This window comes from Microtus pennsylvanicus, chromosome 7 (genome assembly GCF_037038515.1).
Source record: "Microtus pennsylvanicus isolate mMicPen1 chromosome 7, mMicPen1.hap1, whole genome shotgun sequence".
Taxonomy (NCBI): domain Eukaryota; kingdom Metazoa; phylum Chordata; class Mammalia; order Rodentia; family Cricetidae; genus Microtus; species Microtus pennsylvanicus.
In genome coordinates, this window is record NC_134585.1 from 86435150 (window position 1) to 86441012 (window position 5863).

The following is a 5863-nucleotide window of genomic DNA, read 5'->3' on the forward strand; positions in this document are numbered from 1 at the left end:
TTAGCAACAAGAGCAAAACAAGCCCGAGGCTCAGGAATCGCAAGGAAAATGAATAATCCTCTTTGATGAGGGGTGGCTATTCTTCTTGCTCTCCCTTGCTGTACAGTGCCCACAGAGCTGTGAAAATATCAGTTAATGTGTGCTCATCTGCCTCTGGGGCCTTTCTGGCAAGGCCACTCTGGACGAAGAGTTGCATTTGTTTTTGTAAATTGCCTCATTAGAATATTATACATCCCCATTGAGAATGTTCTTGATATATACATCCTTTAGCCCTGAGATTACATATTTGGCTGATACTAGTTCATTAAAACCCTCTCAGATTTTCACACCTGGGAAATTTGGAAAGAGCAGAGAAGAGTCATCCAAAATCAACATCACAACTGAATTTCTCTTTTCAAAGACTGATGAAAATGCAAACTAAAAAGCCACTTTTAATAAGTTAACAAAAGAATAATTGTGGTTGAAATAGCTTCCTTCCATAGCCTTCATTTGTTATATGAAAAGATAACATTTTCTCCCCGAAGAAGCACATATTAAAAACCAAAATATATATATATATATATTTAAAGCTTGTGGGAGGAACCTTATTTTTAAAATAAATTTGGAAGTAGTGATCCTTTTATCAGTGCTTGGCAGTCCTACTGCCAGCTGCGTCTATTGAAACAAACAGGGAGGAAACGGCAATTGCTAGAAGAGATACTGTCACTCAAGCTCAGCCTTGAGAAAATGGAATGGAGACCATATGCTTTGTAGAAAAGGAATCCCCATTTTTAACGGGGAGGTGGCCAGGGAGTCTTTATGCTGCCATGGATGGGAAATTCCTGCTTAATGGTCTCTGTTCTCAAGTGAAAGTCCCTTGAAAGGCAGAGACGGTCTGACCCTTCTGCCAGTGTCCCAGGATGCACACCCCTTATGCTCGTTAACATATTAAAAGGTACAGGAAGGCAGATCTAGTTAAGTGAAAGGACCAAGTGTGGAGGGCTAGTGTGGAAGTGAGTAATGGCGACTGATGTGACTTCCAGGGCTTTGTTTACTTCCGGTATCTATCTTAGCTAAGGACAACTATTGTTTTCTAATAAGGCCCTTCTCCTTTATTAATTTATTTTCACTTTTCCCTCTCATTTTTAGTTTGTTCTCTTATAGGAATGCTTAAAAAGCTTAGCCTTATGTGAAAGCAAAATATCATCTATCTAAAAGCTAGTGGACTGGTAAAAGGAGGTGTTCTTTAAGACAAAAGGCATGGTATCCACAAACATGCTGTGGGAGCTGGACAGACTGCTCAGCAGTTAAGACACTTGCCTGCTCTTCCAGAGGTCTGGTCTTCAATTCCTACCACCTACATGGCAGCTCACAACCTTCTGTAACTCCAGTCCCAGAGGACCCAATACCGTCTTCTGACCTCTGAGGGCACTACATACATGTCATGTACAAACATACATGCAAACAGATCATCCACACACATAAAACAGAAATAACATCTCAAAACAAAACTGTAATAGGAGACTGCTTGTTTGTTTCCCTGCTGTCCAGACCTGAATAATCACACAAAAACTCTATTAATTGCAACACTGCTTGGCCAATAGTTCAAGCGTATTCCTAGCTAACTCTTATCTCTTAAATTAACCCATTTATATTAATCAGTGTATCACCACGAGGCTGTGACCTACTGGTAAGGTTTTCTGGTGTCTTTGTCCTTTGGCAGCTACATGGTATATCTCCTTGGCTCTGCTTACACCCTCTCTATATCTCTGTTCAAATTTCCCACCTGACTTTACTCTGCTAAGTCATTGGTCAAAACAGCTTTATTCATTAACAAATAAAAGCAACACATGTACAGAAGGACATCCCACATCATAAAACCAAATAAAACAAAAATTTAAAAAAAAAATCTAGCAAAGTTTCTAAAGAGAACTTCATCTTCCACTGAACCTTCAGTAAAGCAAAGTTGATTTACTGGTTAGAACTTGAGTGATGTGAAGAGGTCGGAATGTTTTAAGTCCAGAGCCAAGTTGGGTCCCTTTTAGCCCACTTCACAACCATTTACTTTCCTCCTCAGTACCAGACTTAACATCTTCATGACCAGTAGGTAAATCCTTTTGAAAGTAGGAGCGAGCAGGTTCCTCCTTTGTAACCCACCAGTGGGCTAAGGTTGTTTTTGGATAGATCTGAGGCCCACAGAAGAGATCTCCATGCCTTTCTGTAACCACCTCCCTGTTGCTTCCACTCTCTTATCTGTTGGAGTCATTTTGTATTACCATAAATACAACATAAAACCGTTATCACCTTTAAACATGGCATTTGAGGTATGAAATCTGCTCCTGGGCCATAGCCCCTTCTAATTGGCTCCATAATTGAATATCTCTACGGGATTTACTTTGAGGTAGGAGTTGTGATTCTTTTGCATCTACAATAACTTAAAAAGGAAAGAAGGTTAAAACAGGAATCACGTCAGAAATCGTTCATTGAGGTTTTATATCTAGAAAAACTAACCCAGTAAGTTTTAGAGCTGGTTGGTTTTGGGAGGTGATCACTAAGGTCCCCAAAAGGGCATGCACTGATCACACTCTGACCCCAGCTTCTCAAAAGCACCATTCTATGAACTCAGAAATTCAAGTACGCTATCCTATGAGCTTCAAAATGTTCAAAACCTTTCCAGTCTAAAATTCAGCAAAAATTTGTTGTTATGCAGAGGAGGCTACCATCCAGATTGGACATCTGAAGAACACAAAAATTGCAAATAAAAGGCACTAATCAAAAAGGTGCCAGGACATCCAAGGACAGCCATCACAATGCCATTTGTTTTGCCTAGAGCTAATTCTTTTCACATGAGTCTCTTGTGATTTGCAGTTATTTCCAGAAATGATTAAGTTTGTGGATAAATATGAACTATCACCCAGAAAGAGCTGCACAGCTCAGCCTCAGGGAGAGTACAGCAGTAAGGGTTCACTTCAGTGACTTGTAAGAGTCAGCTACCCTATTCCCATGGACACATTCTTTTACATTCCTTACACTGATTATTATGAAGACCCAGGACTGCTGAAACACACTGTTCATGCAAGGATATGCTTGGGATTTAGCATTGAATATGCAGGCATGCAGACAGAGTATGTTGGAGAAAACACTCACTAGAGACATTGAGGAAGACATGAAGACAAGGTAAAGATTTGAGTTTCTAGTTTTGAGGAGTCACGAAGAGGGAAAAGGGGAAGAGTCAAATCAACAAAATCAAGTTATATTTGAAAATACATAACGAAATTTAGTATTGTATATACTGATAAATAATATTTTTAAAAAGATAATGATAAACTACCAGGGGTGCGCAGGTTAAGTGCTATAAGCTGACCCTTGAAACAGCGCACAAGAGAAAGTCTTAGTTGCCTTTACAGAATTCAGTTATATGGGGAAAAAACATTCCTAAGCTGTCTTATGTGGGTGGATGGTAGAAGAGAAAAGTATAAGGGGGGGGATGACGGTATCTGCAGGCGCTAGTTCCACAGGGATGGAGTATTTCTTGGTTGAACAAATAGTTGTGACTCTGTTATCAAATAATGGTAGGAAATATGTACCTGATTCCTGTTATGCATATGAATTCCAGTAGAACTTCCAAAGCATCACAGATATTATCAAATTAGCAAAAAGATAGGAAAGAGTGAGAAAATATAAGAAATAACAAGATCATAAAACAAATAACAAGGACAAATGAGGGGCATCATCCTGTGTGCTTTAAGAAAGATGATTTAGTAACAATTTTATTTGACAAAACACTTGTGTACCCAGGCTACAAAATAATTTGAGGGAAGTGTTAGAAAAATCAATCTAATAATATCAGGAAATCTTGTAAAAAACGAAAAATAATCCAGAAAACTTGAACTTCTGGATATGAAGAAATGTAGCAAATTTCAGAGTTCTGGAAATTTCTTGTGTTTTTTTCATGTAGCGCAAGATAACAATATTGTAAGTTACTAGACTTTTCCTTTTTGTTCTTTATTAAAGCTGTTACATGGCACACAGACATGAAATGCATGCCCATCACTTTCACCCCACCTCTTCCCACGAATACCATTTCATTTTGTTGTTCTGATTTTGCCTTGACAGGATTGGACAAAGGGCCTTCGCAAGCTAGGCAAGCACTACACTACTAGGTTACATGCCTAGTTTGTCTATGATATATTTAAAATTGACTAGAGAAGTACAAAATTCCCAACCATTAAAATGGCTGATAATTTAAAAGATCAAATGCTTATTATCCTGATTTTATCATTACATAGTATATAACATGTATTGAATTCCCACAATATGCTATAAAGATATACAAATGTTATGTATCAATTAAGCACCCATTATCATTGAACCATTCTAGTGCCTTGTAATAATGGCAAAGATATAATAAAATAATGGGGGATAATTAAGGCTCAATCTCTGACACTCTTTAGCTGTTTACCTAACAAGTAGGAAGTTGATGGCTTATTTAATAATCACCATCTGTGCTAGAGTTCAAATAATAGTGGGCATAAAAGTAGCCTTTTGAGAACTGCTTTTGGAGAAAACCCATCAGTTATAATCCTGTCTCAAATGGAAATTACTACAGGCTACCACAGTAAGAAAAATAAAACCGTAATTTAACTTTTTGAAAACAGTTTATAAATTAGTGGCACTCTGGGAAGATTGTTATCTGATCACGTGAAGGTGATATGATTCTGCCTTGGTGATAGACTTGTCTCTTGATAGCTAGAATTGCTGTTCTTTCATTATCACTGGTGTATTCAAACCACCCTGAAGATCACTCTTACATGGCCAAACCACCTTGATACTTGATAGCAAAGCAAACAAATGACTGGAGAGGCCCCTCCTTCCTCAGTCAAGACTGCACTTATAGTCAGCTAGGGCAGCTAGTATAGGGATTTGCTAAAGAGCTTGCTCTGAGTTTTCCTTAATATTTCTAACCCTAAACAGAGCCAGGAGGTCTCCCTAAAGCAGAGAGGAAACCTAGCACTGAGTCTCTGTCACATGCCAATTCATGTAATTATTGCAGTAACTATGGAGTATGTATTCCAAGAAAGGAAACATACCCTGGCAAGGTCATACAATTTTCTGTCTCTTGTATCAAGTAAGTAATGAGATTAATTTCTTAAAAATGAGAAAAATTTATTCATTTTGGTTTGTATTCAAATATAGTGAGGAGCTTATAAACTACAAGAAATTTTGCTTCATTTTCACAAGGTACATGCCCTATGAAACAGCATCCAAACCAGGGAATAGCATTATTAAAATCTCTGAAGGCTACCCCACAGCATCCTTCTGCTCTCCTGATCTCCAGAACTTATACCTCCAGAGTGGTTAGGTAGCATTCATTTAGACTGTTTCTGACCTTTGTATAAATGAAGTCATAAGGCACACTTCATGCCTGGCTTCTTTCTATTGACATTGTAGTTGACTCTACTGTTAGAGATGATTAATTTTGCTCACTTTCATTATTGTAGCACCTCACTGTGTGAATATACTACAGTTTACACATCATTCTATTCATGAACATGTGGATAGTTTTCAGTTTTTTAAAAAGTATTTATTTATTTATTATGTATACAGTATTCTGTCTGCATGTATGCCTGCAGGCCAGAAGAGGGCACCAGACCTCATTACAGATGGTTGTGAGCCACCATATGGTTGCTGGGAATTGAACTCAGGACCTTTGGAAGAGCAGGCAATGCTCTTAACCACTGAACCATCTCTCCAGCCCCCTAGTTTTCAGTTTTTAACTATTATCAATGGTGCCAGCATGAGCATTCTTATATATGCATCTTTCTTAATACACAAAAGTTCACTTTCTGTCGGATAAATACTTATGAATATAATTCTGACATCG